Consider the following 17546-nt stretch of genomic DNA (forward strand, 5'->3'; position numbering starts at 1 on the left):
CTGATTGCACGACTTGCTCACATTCTCGTCGTGTGTATGAACACACGTGTCATAGACCGCCAGACCAAAACCCTAGTTAATATCCACCCATGTGACACGATTGACATCTCGTGATTGTGGAGTCAGTTGCTGACTTTATGGGATGATGAGTCTTTGTATTGCTGAGTCGAACGCGATTTGCAAATGTTCTGAGACTCATGAACTGCACATGTCTGCTGAGACAAAAGTACATTGTCGAATAAATGTTGATAGATAAAATGAAAAAATAATGTTCCGAGCCGTTGAATATTGATAGTTGAACCAATATTCCTTGATCTGAGAAAATATTGCTCATCTGAGCATATGTTGCCCATTTATGAATTGTTGAATATTAATAATTGAACCAATATTCTTTGGTGTGAGCAGATGTTGCTCATTTGAACAAATGTTGCTCGTTTGAGGAATCATTGGTAACAGGACCAAGATAAGTTTAAAATACTGGCAGCTGAACCGAGTATAATTAATTAGGGTGTTGATCATGGGATCAACTTAAAATTATTAGCGTTTGAATCTGGAATTATTCGAAACCCTAATTTTAATCAACCATAAATTGACGATTTATTGAAAATCATTCATGAAATGAAGGAGGGACCGACTACATGGGATGAGGGATAGACCATGTAACGCCCAGATGCTCAGATGAGCAAAATACCAAAGTCCCCTAAAGACCAGTTGGTGAAAGGATGATTAAATGCTGGTTTAATCATTTTATTAAAATAATGCTCGTGTGAGCGTTAGGTAGTAAAAACTGATTATGGAGAGATGAGGTACCAACCAAGAGGGCATGAGACCGTCCCTTGGTGATCATGGGACCAACTGATGGTCGTTTGAGCAAACTCCAAGTTGTTTGAGAAGAGTTTGGACCCAATATGAGCAATTGAGCAAATTAGGTCAAAATTGTTAAAACACGTGGGACCGGCTCTTTGCAGGCCTCAGAACCGGCCTTGGTTGGTCAAGGAGACATGCCCGTGTCACCATAATATCCTTGTCTCAGTCCTGAGAGTTTCGATATTTTCTGATGCGCGTTTGAGCAACATTTTGAGAAAATATGAAGAAATCAGGGATTTTTGCTGAAACCGGGAAAAAACTTCATGAGATGAATGAATAATGAAGAAATCATGAAGTGTGGTACCGGCTATGTCCAAGGCATGGCCGGACGGCCAAAGAGCCCGATCCCAAGACACTTTTCCTAATTTTATAATATTTTCATGATTTTAGGGAAATATCATAAAATCAAAGAGTTTGTTGAAACCAAGGAATTTGTTGAAATCAAGGAGTTTCCATGAGATGAGAGAAACATAAAAAATAATAATAATAAAATAAGGGGCATGTGGGACCGTCTAGGTCATGACCGGCCGGCTAGGCCCTGTCCCACGAGTTTCCCTAATTTTATATTATTTTCATGACTTGAGGGAAATTTCATGAATTCAAGGAGTTTGCTGAAACTAGGGAGTTTCCTTGAAGTAAAGGAGTTTCCATGAGATAAGGGAAACTAATAATATTAAAATAATGAGACAAGGGAGTGTAGGACTAGGGCATGGATGGCCGGCCAATGAGCCCGGTCCCGTGCGTTTTCTCCCTAATTTTACATAATTTTAATGAGTTTAGGGAAATATCATGAAATCAGGGAATTTTCATGGGATGAGGGAAATAATAAAATAATAAGGAACCATGAGGTGTAGGATCGGCCACGGCTAGGGCATGGCCGGCCAGCTAGCAAGCTCGGTCCCACGACACCTTTCCTTATTTTTATTATTTCTTTGATATGAGGAAACACCACGAGACTAGGGAGTTTCCTTGAGATGAAGGAGATTTGCTCAAATGAAAAGAATTTCATGAGATCAGGGAAAAATAATAAAACATGATGACTAGACGGCCGGTGAGCCCAGTCCCATAACGCCTTTGCCAATATATTTTATTATTATTATTATTTTTCATCCCATTTTGCATAGGTTCATCATTTTTTCGTGTTTTGGAGGTGCTCTTTTGTGCATTATTGATGAGTACACTTGCACCGTTTTAGTCGGGGCTTACTCGATAACTGCTTAGATGCCCGTACGTTAAACGTTTATCACTAACCCGTGGAATTCTGTTAGGAAGAACCACGAGTTGAAGTGCCGAAATATTACGAAGAATCGTAGAATATTGTTGAATATTTAGTTAACGATTAGAGATAATTAATTGATGGCTCTATACTAGCAGGCATGCTGTCTAGGAGCATTAATTATCTGAAAATTGAGAAACATGAGCTTGTTGTAACGTCATATATCTTTTATATAGTCATGGAAAACCTTGTTGCATCCTTAAGACGTTATTGCTCTATACTAGCAGGCAAGCTGTCTAGGAGCCGTCCAATCTTTCGATTCTATATAGAAGTAATTACTGAAATTGCTCAGTATTCATGAGATGTGTCGTTGCCTCGGCTGAGAGACTACACATCTATATATACTCTGAGAGACAGTATTCTCAGTCACATATTTCATGGAACGAGCTTTCATGCTTCAATGAGAGACATGAGCCTCAATACTCATCTGATTGATGGATCAGGAGTACTACAATTATGGTTTTACGATTTTAGCCTTTGTCGAAAATCCACCATCTACAGAGCAGATCATAGAGAGTTGAAAGGAGGTGGCATACATTGTTCGACTTTGAAGCTTTTCCTAACACAAAAGGCACACTCAAAAAATGTTGATGAATATGAGAAAAGCAAAAAAGTATTTCTCCTATGGTTAAGGGTCAAATGTTCTTTCCTAACTCAACCATTGTTGCCCACGTTAGTTGGCTTGAAGTTTTACAAAATCTTGATATTGTACCAAATTATGATTGAAGGTCTACAATTTTAGCATAATTATGCAATGCCCTTGATGCAACATCCATAAGTGTTAAGAACTTCACCGGTTTTTGGAGTGTCATAGAAGTAAATATCTTAATTATATAGTTTAATTTAATTTTTATTTTATGAACAAAACAAAGATGGTCATTATACTAAATTATAGGTTAACTTGCAGTATTTGTGGTATACTTACTTTCGTGTTGGTAAATCAATTCTTAGAGACAATACTTATAGAGTTCTAATAATGGACATGTACCACAAGAATAACTGGGAAAAAGACACCGGTAGTGAAAGAGAGCTTTCTAGTTTTGTTAACATATATCAACAAATGACACCAGTTTATAAGGGGTTACGCCAAGGAGATTCATTATCGCCGTATCTTTTTTTATTGGTAGTAGAGGTGCTTTCTAAGATGATAAATAATGCAGTGGAGAGAGGTCAGCTTTCTGGGTTTCAGGCGATGGAGCATGGCTCAATAATTTCTCATTTACAATTTACGGATGATACTCTCATATTCATTGACGCAAGTGTGGAAGAAGTTAGAAGACTTTTTTTTTTATCATTTTAACGGTTTTTGAAACAATTACTGGGCTAAAACTGAGCTTAGACAAAAGCACAATGATCAGTGTTAGTGCGGACGCTGTAATTGATGCTCTTTCTAAGGAGCTAGGATGTAATATGGAGAGGTTTCCCTTCACTTACCTTGGTATGCCAATAGGGGAGCATTGGCGTAGTACTTATGTCTGGGAGTATATTTTGAACAGGATGGAGCAGAAATTGGCGACGTGTAAAAAAAGGAAATTGAATAAAGCAGGCAGACTTATTCTTATCAAAAGTTGTCTTGCTAGTTTACCTATTTAATACTTGTCGTTATTTCATCTTCCGGTAAGTGTGAAGAAGAGAATGGTGCGGATTATGCAGAATTTTTTGTGGGGTGCTGTGGAAGATAGGAGGAAGTTAGTTTGGGTTGCTTGGACAAAAATTTGCATGCCTAAAGAAAATGGTTGTTTGGGAGTGAAGATTCTGAGAACTACGAATCAATCTTTATTTAAAATGGATTTGGAGATTCTCAAAGAACAAAAACACCTTTGGGGGAAAAATAGTGGATCAGAAGTTCGAATTTGTTAATTCCAGATGTTGATAGCAAGTCTCAGTGTAGGAGTTTGTGGAAGAATGTAGTGAATAAGGTTCTAATTGTTCAACAAATGGTCCAGTTTACAGTAAGAAACGGGAAAGGGATAAGGTTTTGGAAGGACAAATGGCTAAATAGAGGGAGCCTATAAGATTTATTTTCGGTCATATTTAAGGTTGCCAAGGCGAAGGATGCGTCAATAGCTGATATGATTGTGAACAATAGTTGAAATTGTGAATTCAGGAGGGATTTGAACGCTAATGAGAAGTTAGAGTGGGACTTGCTCAGACGTGACTGTCCCGTTCCATAATTAGTGGAAGAAGAGGATGAAGTGGTTCTTATGGAGAATTTCAGTGGTAAGGAGTGCTACGAGGTTTTGACAGGTAACTATCTCCCTTGTAATTTTGATTCTCATCTCTAAAAAGTAATATTCCAAACAAGGTTAGCTTCATTCTTTGGGCAAGTTTTCACGATTCACTTCCTATTAGTGACATCTTAGTTCATCGTGGAATAAGTATACAAAGTGATTTGTGTGTCTTTTGCAATGATGAAAAAAAACTTCTGATCACATGTTTCTTCATTGTATTTATTATTTTACGGTATGGGATTATTTTAACAAGGCGTTTAAGGTTTCATGGCCGATGCCGAGAACTTTGATCCAATTGTTTGAAGCTTGGTCTACTAATGTGCTACAAGGAAGGGGAAATGAGGTGTGGAAGATTATTCACTATGCTATCTGTTGGACCTTATGGAAGGAGCGGAATGAGAGAGTTTTTAGTGATCGCTAGAAAAGTGTTGCGGAAAATATTGATCTCGTTAAGCAACTTGTGTTTTATTATGGTATTGTGACACCGATTCCTTTAAATTTGTTATCCCTAGACTCATTTGGAGTGATTGGGAAACTCCCATGAATGAGTGATTAGTTTTGTAATCTGTATTCCTTTTTCTATTTTAATATAACCTTTTCTTCGGGGAAAAAAATTGACACGGATCCACAAAAACGTCACTGTTCATCCTTACAACGAATTTTCCTGAGTTCGCGGATCCGCATGTACAAGCTATTCTTGATTATTCACTCTGAAGAGTTGTTTTTTACACCCTAGAAGTGAACATAGGTGTTTGGTATTTAGGAGAAATACTACTTTTCTAGTTATAACATACTTTTGTAATTGCGATCAATCCCTCAAGGCAGATGCAAGTCTCCGCATCGGATTATGATAGGTTGTGATAATATCCATGTGAGAGGTTTGAATTTAATGTTCAACCTCATATTACTGAAAACAATATATGCACCGGTACTAGACCATTGTGAAGCCTACTAATAGTGTAGAAAACGTGCATATCTATGGGTTTGATTCCCCGGAATTAGGACGTGTACATCGTAATATGCAATTCATTCCCATCCAGCCTCCTCCAGAATAACCATACGTTATGACTTTTCCCACTAAAGATGGAAGTTCTTCATCATCTTCATCAGATATGTCTGAAATACGTTGGGAGTTTCCAAACATAACTTTACAAGGAGAGCCAATCACGATTCTGATTGTTTCTCAAGCTATAGAACGTACTTATCCATATTACAATATGAAGGTCAGTGAAGATCAATTGAGACAAGTGCTTAAAAAATTACATTGGTTAAATCAACAAATGGCGAGTTTTCACATGTAGACTGTTCAGAAATGGCATATGGATACCATGTTTGGATTGAGCCCAACACCATATGTTGATGGTCGTGATCACTCCGGCAGTATTTCTAGGAGAAATGCATCAGGGAACGATCCTGAAGGTACACAAGTAGGAGAAACACAAGTGTCGGATACAGAAAATCAGATTGTTCATGTTCAAGTGTTTCGGCCAGATCTGAGACGCCTTTCAACCTCATTCTCACCCTGGCGCCAGAATCAAGGTTATTATCATGTTGCACCACCACAAGTAACCTCTTCTATGTTTGTAGGAATTTCTAGTTTACAACCACCCTCTTCTGCATCCCAAACTTCGGAGGAGATATAACTCAATTCTCAAATTTATTAGCAAGCAGGAGCATTCCGGGTCTTGGAGAATGGAATGCTGGTCAATAAGGAAATAATGATCGACATATATCTGTTTTTTTAATTAATGAAAACTAGTGTTTTCTGTTGAAATCAAATCACATATGTATGATTGACCAATTGAAAGACTTGTAATTGACCGTTTTCATTGGGATGCACTCGGTGGAACGACATCTAACAAGAAGGGGTTAAACATGTTCAACTGCCTAAGTATTTCGAGATAATTATGGAAATGAAAAACCATGATTTTACATCTTTGTCATACGTCCAAAGATCTTCTTACCATCTCAGCATCAGTTTCACCCATAAGTCTATATATATTGACTTGCATGGTTAAATCTACAAATTCACTTACTTCTTTTTTAATTGTATAAAAACGATTTTATATGTCGAATATAGCATAACGACTCAGGTTACGAGTGTTGCTGCAAAAATTCTCGTAAATATCCTTCCAGAAATTCACACCCGGGTAGTGTGCTTCAGCAAGCTGAGTTTATAAGAACACATAGTTTCTACAAATAGCTAAATCTTCTTCTCGAGTACACCGAGCTCGCCTAACTAACAAGGGTCGAGACTATGGTTGTACATGGTAACGGTTGTCCACTAAAATATAACTGTTAGAGCACTGCTCGGTTGAACTCGCAAGCGTTGTTATCTCAATCTTGTTTGTCAAGTTTAGTTGATCAAAACTATATACTTGATTTCTAGTCTACTTATAGCTATGTATTGGATTAGGATAAAAGTGTGTATTTGAGCATTAGACTCAATGACGAAACTAGGAATTTACACTTGGGGGCGGGGTTATACTTTTTTTTCCACGAACTCCCAATTTCATTCATCTCAACCACGATAAAGATAAACGCGGTCACATACATTAAATAAGCAAGGCAAGCAACAAATTGTTTTCTTTTTGAAGCACGACAGTTTGAATTATATCTAAATCTTCACCTACGCTATTTTATACAATGACAACGACATGAGTTAGTCTGAAAGTATATCTAATTGAACCGTAAAGAATATTCATTAACTATACAGGATTTTTGATACAGTATGTACTTATTTGAAATAAGTATAAACACAACTTTAAAAAATAATGAAATGAAAAGAAAAAGCAAAAGGTAAACAAAGCTACATATTTATGTATTTAATGGCTAAAATAAGTGACGTCGTATCAATTACAAAAAGTTCATTGTCACATTTCTTTTTCCCTAATAATTTTGGCTAAATTGAGTGTAAGAGCAATACCCTAATCCTCCCCAAAAAAATATAATTAATGATGAATATAATTAAGAACTGATGACCACTATCCCAAATTAGAAATACCTATTTTTTATAACAATAATCGTAAAGATGATTAATTAGATGAAAAATAAACATATGATATTATATTGAAAATAATATGTTAGACCAAAATAATGCGAAAGCTTTATTGTAGGATACTGAGTCAGAGAAAGCTGATTGCATCTCATACATATTCTTTTAAAGATGTCTTGATGCTGATCACTGAGCGCTTATTCATCGGGAATGCTCTCATGAAAAATGGAAATCCATCTCCAACCCTTCTGTCACATTCATAATGTGGGACTTGTAACGTGCACCAAAATCAGTATAAAAACTTCATATTGTGATGAAAATGGTATATGCACAACAAAACCAAGAATACCAACTGTAAATTGCGCTTTGAACTTTGGAACCTTTATTCAGCATAAAGGAAGTACTACAGAGCTACATAAGAGTAACTTTATGTGCAACTAATCGAAAACATGATTCTGCACATTACTAGTTGAAGAATTTGAAAATAACTAGGGGAAGTAGAAGTAGAATGTTGGAATTTAAGCGTCATAATCAACATTCTTGATGCTTAAACATGATTATGTATAACCATATACTGAAACATTCATTAGTCCTAGTTTAAACACAGTCTACAACATCTGAAAACTATACAGAACAATAAGTAACCACTTAATTAGCTGAACATAATCTTTAACATTAGCATAACAATATGATACACATCAAGAACATGTTAAGAAGAAAGAAGTAAAACCAATCAAAACAGAAATAAATATATGACTTAGCTTATACTTCTATTTCCTCTCAATTCTCAATTATGTATTATCAAAAAAAAAAAGTATATGTATAAGAGGCTAGAAGAGAGCTTAGTCACAACCTATGTGTCAACCAACCTGTCCATCATTAGTTGGTTGACACCTCACTAGGTGAGTCATAGGATAGGTAAGCAGCTGAGTGTAATCCTAGTTAGCACTAATCAAGATTAAAAAAAAACAGGATTAGCTTAAGCAAAATAGAATTACCTTAAACAAACCAACATTTGTTGCTCAACCCACATTAAGTCTAACTTTGATTTCCTGATAAATCTCTGATTATGTAAAGGCCTTCAAGTAATTGTTGAACCAATCAAGTGTGAGAAGGAACGGGCTGAAAATGAAATGTGAAAATTGGGGATATGCCCCAAAATTGACTGTCATTTTGGGGATATTCCCCCAAGATTCCAGTTTTCAGGAACATGCCCCAATCGTCCAAAATCCCTTCCAAAACCGTCAAGTAGTCAACATTCGCACACACTTGGGATTACATATACGAATTAAAAGACTAAAAGACAAATATAATATATACTAACACCTTTACAAGGTTCAGGAACATATTCAGGTAAGAAAAACCTCGAAGAAAATGAGAAAGTTTAGACACATTTACGAAAAATTGACTATTTAATGGTTCCTTGACAAAAACCTTTACTTTGGGGCATATTCCCGAAAAATGGAACCCTGGGGAATATCCCTAAGATGATAGTCGATTTTGGAAGTTAAAAACCAAGTTCTTTTTTTTTCTATTTATAAAAGATTGCCACTGGGGCTATTATTAAAGAAAATCAAATATCGCCATTTTGTACATGAATGGATGGGAGCCGAGCAATAAACTGTGCTCCGACTCCTTTTTGGATAGCCATACCTACCCTATGAAATAAGGAACCGCCTATTTTATTGTTAGCATCGAAAGTAACTAGGAAGTTCCTTAACCTCTTCAAGAACGCGATTAACTCATCTCCAATTTCACCTAAGGTTGTGAAGGCTAAGACACCAAAGTCGTATCCATGGGACTTGCATATATCCAAGTATTTGTTGTGCTTGTGTCTTACGGCGGCAGAAATGGCTTTCCCTGGAGTGAAGCTGCGTAACCCGGCTCCGGAAAAAGGTGAAACTCCTGTAACGTCAAAACATGTATCCATCCTGTTCATCCAGTTGTAAACAAGTATATCAGCTGGTTTTGGGGAATATTTATCGGCTAAGAAACCCAAAGCTGCTTCCTTCCGCGCTGCGACCCCGGCTCTGTAGCAGATGTTCATAATAACGTCCCTCACGAGATCGCGTCGGAATTTGAGGCCGACTTCGCTAGCGCAGTGGAGTGCGTGATCGCCAAAGACGTCCATGTCACGTTTACAACAGGAACAAACCTATATGCTGGGAAAAGTGGTATGCCGAACCGATATTGGATGACTGCCCTGAATTTCCGGGGAGCGATAGTTTGGTTGAGACCTGCTATAGGGATGTCCTTCAAGAAGTCCATCGCATGTTTCATCTTGTTACTCTGCCATAGGATAGCATCTCTAGACGATAAGACAAACTTGTCAGGTATTTCTCTCTTCACGACATCGAAATACAAATCCGCCAGTTTTTTCATGGGCTGTGGGGCGACGGTATTGATCTCAAATGTAGAGGTGGAAAGACTGCAAGTTTGCATAAAATTAGAGAGTGCATCCTGGAAACTGAGGCAAGATGTTGAGTGGTCGATGGAGCGTAGAATGGACTGCTTCAAAGGACGAGTATGTACCCAAGAGGCTAAGTAACAGTATAGGCACCAGGGAAAGGCATAGGCCCTGGTGCCAGTCCTGTCCTCTAGCAGCGTAGCCACCGGCTTACTCCCCACTGAGCAAACTCGGCCCTCTTAAACCTATGTTAAAGTTAGTATAATTTACGTTTGAGCGGAGACTTGAACCGCTGACCTCCTACTTGAGAATCAGGCTCCTGACCAACTGGGTTAACCCCTGATGGTTGTTAAAGACCAAGTGTTTGGAATTGGAACTTGAAGCATCCTGACGACTCAATTGAAAGAGAAGGTTCAGTGTCTTGAGGAGGAAAATGAAGATGGTATTTGTTTGTAATCTCATCATATTTTTGGTTTCAGGTTAATTAATACTGTGTACCATTTTATTTGCAGTGCCTTTGCTTCAAAATGAAATATAAAAGTGGTTGTTCATATGAGTTAGCTCACCGGGATGAGTTTTGAAAATTTAGATTGTATATCGTGTACACAGCACCTACCCGTGATTCTGATTCGACTCACTACTTTCGTTCAGTTCGACTCACTACTTTTGTTCAATCAACAAAAGAAAAAGAAGGACGTCATTGCCGGGGATCGAACCCGGATCACCCGGGTGACATGCAAGAATATTTACCACTATACTACAACGACTTGTTTTGTCCACTCGTCAGATTCTAGGTATCCTAATTTCTTGACGATTTTCTTCAACAGTTCTACTGGAAGTATAGAAACTTGTTCCCCTCGGTAAGCATGGCTGACAATCCCTTAAAAACATGACGACAAACGCATTGTACCAACATTTGATCAACATGGCTTTACCAGAACCTTTAATATAATACATAACCCCATTGTGGCTTATCCAGTATCAGCGTGTATGTATTCCATATTGGACATTTCCAATAGTGTTGAATAAGTTAGCCGTCGTGTCTTTTATAAAATGGTCACACTTTCTTGCCCGATAGTGTATTTTATAAAACGGTCGGACCTTCTTACTGGTGGTTGTTAGACGTGATTTGAATCCAAAACCGTTTGAATAAGTGTCCAAAAGCCAACATTGATACTGATCGGAGGTATCGATTAGTGATTTCTTTTATAAAACGGCTGGACATGATTTGAATTCAAAACAATTTGAATTTGAATAGAAAATTTCTTTCCCAAAAGCCAACAGTGATACTGATTGGAGGTATCTGTTAGCGATGAACATGCATCTTGAACAGATGCAAATACCTTATACATATTGGTGATTGTTTTCTTTGAAATAATTTGAATTAATATAAAATTTCTCTAAATTCTTTTCTCTCTAAGCATATTCAGATTCTAATTACCGAATGTTTTTGGTTTGGTCAAGGGAGTACAACTCTTGAATCCAACAACGTTGTTGAGGATTCATTGTATCGTAAAAAAATATTATTTCATTGATCAATTGTACTCACCAATTATTTGGGAAGGGTCAAAATATTTGCTGAAAAGAATCGTAAGTCCTTGAACTCAGTGATACAACATTCTTTTCTGCTCTCTGAATTTCATCCTCTAGTACCCATTTTCCAACAATTTTCAACAAATATCTATTTGATAATGGAGGGTGAAACTTCAACTGTTACTGCTCAATCTCTACAAGTCATCAACTAGACTCTGAATCGTTTGGAATGTTTTGATGGTGAGATTTTACTCGTTAGCAAGAGACCGTGAAATTTTTCTTGATCATCATCAAATTGTGGCACATCCATGAAGATGGATTAAAGGAAGGAAATTCATGCTCCAACAAACAAGGATATGATAAGCACGTAAGTGCGATACATTTACACCCATAATATTGTTTTACTAATAATATTGTTTTAAGGCTTTTGTAGGAAATACAAGTAAATCTGGTAACCCGAAGAATAAAACGGCTGAAATTAGACTTATGCGCGTATTTGACCAATCAGAGCCGGTCAAAGAAATATGGACGTTCGTGGCTAATGGAATGAGATTAGGCTTCGAATTAATTGGGCAAAATATTTTGTTCGTGGTGGAATTACAAGAATATGGCGACATTAATAAACTTTATTTCTACTTACTATACTGGTTTTGTTTCCATTTCATTTCTTTAGTGGATTATACAATGCATGGAATGTGATTTACTACTGAGCACTAAATGTGGAAGATATTTGAAGAGAGTATATAAAGAATGGAAAAAGTCATGTGAAAGATGCTTTGAGATATGATTCAAATGGGTAAAGTGACGACAAAAGATATACATTCCTTATTTATGATATTTTGGATGTGTAATAATATCTTTGGACTTTTGGGAAGTAGACAGTGGTTATATAATTGGAGTGTGAACCATGTAACTAGGGGTTCTCGGTTGGTGGTCTGTTCGAGGGCAATTCAGACAAGAGGAGGCAGTTTTGGAGTTCTTTGGATGGGGTTACATTGATGGATTTTCTGTCGGCGGTCGACGGTACTGTGAAGGCTTGATAGTTGAAAACAATCAAGGACGAAGAAGATTTCGTCTTTATTTCGGTTTAATCTTATAACTCTCTTTTTGTTCAATACTTTTATAGATTTTTAAGAAATCTATGCCTATGTGTTGCTAGTAATTTGTAACTAAGGTTTTATGGTAGAAACCACTTCAAGCAAAGACCATTATGAAATAATTTGGATTGATCTGGTATTAGGCTATTTTGAATAGAATTGTCGAAATCCAATTTTTATGATTCATTGATTTTATAAATAATATTTGTTATTGCTCCACCGGATTTGTACGAAGTAAAAGCCTAAATGCATAAATGTATTTCGTGTTCCAATTTTATTTGTTACGGTATTTGATAATCCATGCTTAGGTTAAATCATTTGATGGGTTATGCTTAGACGACACAAATAGTGATTGTGAAACAATAATTATGTTTTCAATAATCTTTTTGTCATTATAATTTGATAGTCCATGCTTAGGAAACTATGATGGGTTATACTTAGGAGATGCGAGTTTATTATCGATAATTATAACAATAATAGGTGTTGCGATAGAACGAAGATTTAAATGCATATTTGGAATTCGAATGTTTTTCGGTACTCAATTAGAAATAGTGGTGGATACCATAGAACCCTGGTTACCGACTCTTCCATTGATTTCATTTTGTTACTTTAGTTTATTCTTCTGTTATTATTATTTTAAAAATCCAAAAACATTATTGATGGTTAGTTAGTTAGGAATACTGATTATTGATATTTCTACCGCTCCTCGTGGGAACGACCCGTACTTGCCTCTGTCTACTAGTTGGACACCGTGCGATTGCGGTTATTACATATAGGCAATCCCGAAAGCCTATCAGGATACTGATGATTTCAAAGCCAAGCGAAAGAAGCACCAGGAAGATGATTTCACGTGTCGTAGTCATATTTTGAATGCCATGGAAACTAGTATTTACAATGTCCATCGAAGTATTTCTTTTGCAAAGGAGTCATAGACTACGCTTGACATAAATATAAGATTTCTGAAGCAATCAATAAGAAATTTCTAATTTGTAACTTCGTGGACTTTAAAATGGTTGATAGTAAGTTAATTGCTGCCCAGGTCAGTGAAATTTTACTCATTGTTAATCATATTAAAGTTGTTGGTATTGATCTTATATTTTCATTCGTTGTTGGAGTTATTATTTCTCGTCTTCTCCCTTCTTGGAATGATTACAAGGAAAAACTGACCATGACTCAGAAGGTTTACAGTGTCATCTTCGTAGAAGACTCTTGTAAATCAGAAATGAAGGATAACCAACAAACTGAAAGAATAAGGGCGACTGCTACTTCTGTAAGAAACTCGACCATTATGCTCGTGATTGTCGTCAACGAAAAACAAAAGAATGAGGTGAATATGGTCGATGAAAAACTTGTAATAATAATGCAAGCCGCAAACGATGTTAATGATAATAATACTAGATGGTGATAATGGTTCAAACATTCATATCTATAAGGATATAGATCTTTACAAGATATGCAAACCGGTTATTGGAAAAGGAAACGAAGTTACTTCAACGAACAACCTACATAAAAAAGTAATTGACAAAAGAAATTTTGAACTCTCGTTTACTCCAAGAAATACCGTTACTCTTATTAATGTTTTACATGTCCCTTACATTGTGAAAAACCTTGTTTCTGAGACTTTGTTATGAAGGCTAAATTCAAGACGACCTATGAGGTTAATAATTTTGTATCGTCCAAAAACGGTGTGTTTGTTGGACAAGGATATACTTGTGACGGGATGTATAAGCTTAATTTTGTAAACAATTGTTCTGCTTATACTGTTGACTCTATTCATTTATGTCATGGTAGATTAGGACATGTGAACTATGGTTCTCTTATTGCAATTTCAATAATGATTCTAAACGCGAAATCTGTATGCAAGCAAAAATATATAGAATATTTTTTAAACCTATAGTAAGAAATTTTATTACATAGTGACGTTGGTGATCTTAAAAAAATCATATGACTCGTGGTGGAAACAAATATTATGTCACTTTTATTGGTGATTGTACTAGGTATGCTTATACTCTCTTGATGAAACCTAAGGATGATGTCTTTGATATTTTTTATATACAATGCAGATCGTAGAGACATAATTAGGACAGAAAATTAAGATTTTACGTTTTGATCATGGTGGTGGATATTATACTAATGAATTTAAATTCTTTTTTCAAGAGCATGGTTTATTTTATCAATTTATTGCACCTTATACATCGCAACAAATGATATTGCCGAAAAGAAAAATAGAACTTTGGTTATAATTATTAGTTCTAATTTCCCTAATTCTTTAGGTGGAATATATGTTATCTGCATACTATATTTTGAATAAAGTTACTGTAAAAAAGAAGAATATATCTCCTGATGAATTATGGTTTAACAGAAAACCAAACTTGAGAAGACTCAAAGTCTAGGGTTATTTATCATATGTTACGAATCCTAATCCTAAAAGACCTAAGTTAGGAAATATGGCTTGTTTGAAGGTTATTCACTTAACAGTATCACTTACAGACTTTCAATCCTTGACACTTTCGAGATTATAGAATCTATGGATATAGAATTTTTCGAGAACTTAAATATGAATAAATCCCAAATACAAGCCATAGAAAACCCATTGTTACCTAGTCTAGAAATTGTAGAGACTAATGGCAATGATGAACATTCTGCTCCTACTCAAGACACTATGTATTTCTTAGGGTTTCTCACTAAGAAACTATGTATTTATTAACCAATCTAACTGAACTAAATGAGTCAATCTATAATTAACATAAAAAAAGTTTTGTTGAAATCCTTAATCAAAAGAGTAATTAAACAAGTAATCAAAACTTGAGAAAAACTTGAGTTGATAAATCGAAATGGAATTGGAAGATTTAAAAGTGCAATCAAATTTCAACCTGAGAAATTATTTCTTCGAAGACCTTAATCGAATCCTAACCTTTGACATCCAAATATACTCCGAATCTCATGAAATCTGAAATTATATACCAATGATTACTTTTGATACAAGAAATCACTGAGGTGCATATAAAATTCAGAAATTTGGTTAAGTGTCTATTGACTTGAATGAGATGGTATAGAGTTAAGTTTTTCTCAGGGAAGGGAAAGAAGGAGCAGAGAACAAAGAGAGAAAAATTAAGAAAATGAGTCGAATTATAAACGAGAGTAAGGATGTAATTTGGATTGCCACTAAAACATCTCATAGCCAAAATATTTGGCTGGCTTTAATTAGATGGTTTGAGAGTGGATCACTTTTAAACATAGTACAAACTATTTTTCTTGACTATTTTAGATTTAAATGATTTGTTTTAAGGGCCTCTTTAGACCCATTTTATTTTTTCTTGAAGTTTTGAATAAAATATTTTGACCTAGCTAAAAAAAAACATGATCAAAACAAACCCCCCACTTCCTTGGATATTTTGAAAATATTTCTGCTCCAGATCTTCCCGCCGAAAATTCATAAATGGGTACTGCATAAAGTCTTCTCTCCAAATAAATTCAAGCATGAAAGTAGAATCTTCGTTGTTGATGAAAAAGGTAATTTTTTTGTATCCTTTTTCTATATCTATCTTTACTTCACGCTTAACCCCATCTCTTTCTTAATCATTGTCTCTATTTAATTTCCTCATGCCAGTGAAGATATCATGATGAGGGTACATATTGATTTCTTCATTTAAAATATTTATAAGACAACACAATCTAGGAATTCATGTAATGATTACAATGATCTATGATTATAACTCTTTGATAATACCCATCTTCGAAATAAAAAGTTAAGTACTCTTTTTCTTTTTTGATGGAATTAATTTTATAGCTTATTTTGGATCTAAGGTTCCGTACGACATGCAAAAATTGGGAGTAGTAAATGGAAATAGTGAAGGGTGAACTCCAAATTAAACATAATCTAGTGATCCCATAAACATAATATGTCGAAAAGGGTTAGAACTTTTCCTTTTAGCACAATAGTTATATTCTTTTTTTATCACGTTGTTATAGAAGTGTTTTTAGGTTTTGTATTTTGTTTTGATCACATGACTCAACGAAGCAATGGCAAATTATGGATGCTTACCACAGTAAAATGCAGAGTTTTTTTTAGTCACCCCCTATTTTGGGAGGATGAGAAATCGATATGCTTCCTATATAAGGTAGATGATGTATTAAGAGCGTTGTCAAAGAAACAATTTTTACATGAAGATGATAACCAACTTCAGAAGTTCATAAGAAAAATTCAAAGGATCTCCAACCTCGAATGGAGATATTTTTTGAGCAAAGAATTATTGTATGACCTTAAACACAACCCAGTTCACCATGGCCACGCTTACAATTATTATAATCCTTGTGATATGATAAAGTTTATTATAAATTACGGTTGTCACTCCTCGACAATGACATATTAATTCAGGTTAGTATGTTATTGGTGTTATATATATATTTTATTAAAGGATTTGTGCACGATGTTTAATAGTTTTCAAGTATATTATTTGAATTTGATTTAATAATTTCAGGATCAATTTGGTGGACATCATGCATACTACCAGTTTTTTAGGAAAAAGTTCCATTATCTTCTACTCAGTGTCGTCTCGCAGTTCCCGGAGGCTTTTGACGAGCTCCAAAATTGGGTTTTTAATGTGTCGCCAGTACGCTAGAAGAGAATTTTTTTTTAAAAAAAAAAGTGTTTGCACACATAACCTTTAAAGTATAACTTTCCACCAAACAATTAGCATTTCAAACCGATGTAAAGTATAACCTTTATAATATATAAAGTATCTTAAGATCTTCTTTCTTAGTTTTAGAGAAAATAATTAGCATTTCAAACCGATGTTTTTTTTTATATGAATTATTTGAAATTAAGAAATTTATTTCATTAAAATGGTTATAAAATGTCCAAATTCATAATGATATTACACGTAAAAAAAAATTATACAAAAATAAAATAAATCATATTGCACATACAAAAAAGTATATATAAAAAGATATTCGTCAACAAAAATAGTAGTTCATATAATGACATGTTGTATTTTTCTCACACGAGACAAATTTTGACGATTAAATTAGTAATACTTCAAATAGTAAATGTACTCATATACTTACATGAAATTTATATGCAAAATAACTATTCATATGAGAATAATAAAATGCAAGAAAATAAATCAAGTTATAAATT

The sequence above is a fragment of the Papaver somniferum genome, chromosome 7, assembly GCF_003573695.1.
Source record: "Papaver somniferum cultivar HN1 chromosome 7, ASM357369v1, whole genome shotgun sequence".
In the NCBI taxonomy this organism is placed as follows: Eukaryota; Viridiplantae; Streptophyta; class Magnoliopsida; order Ranunculales; family Papaveraceae; genus Papaver; species Papaver somniferum.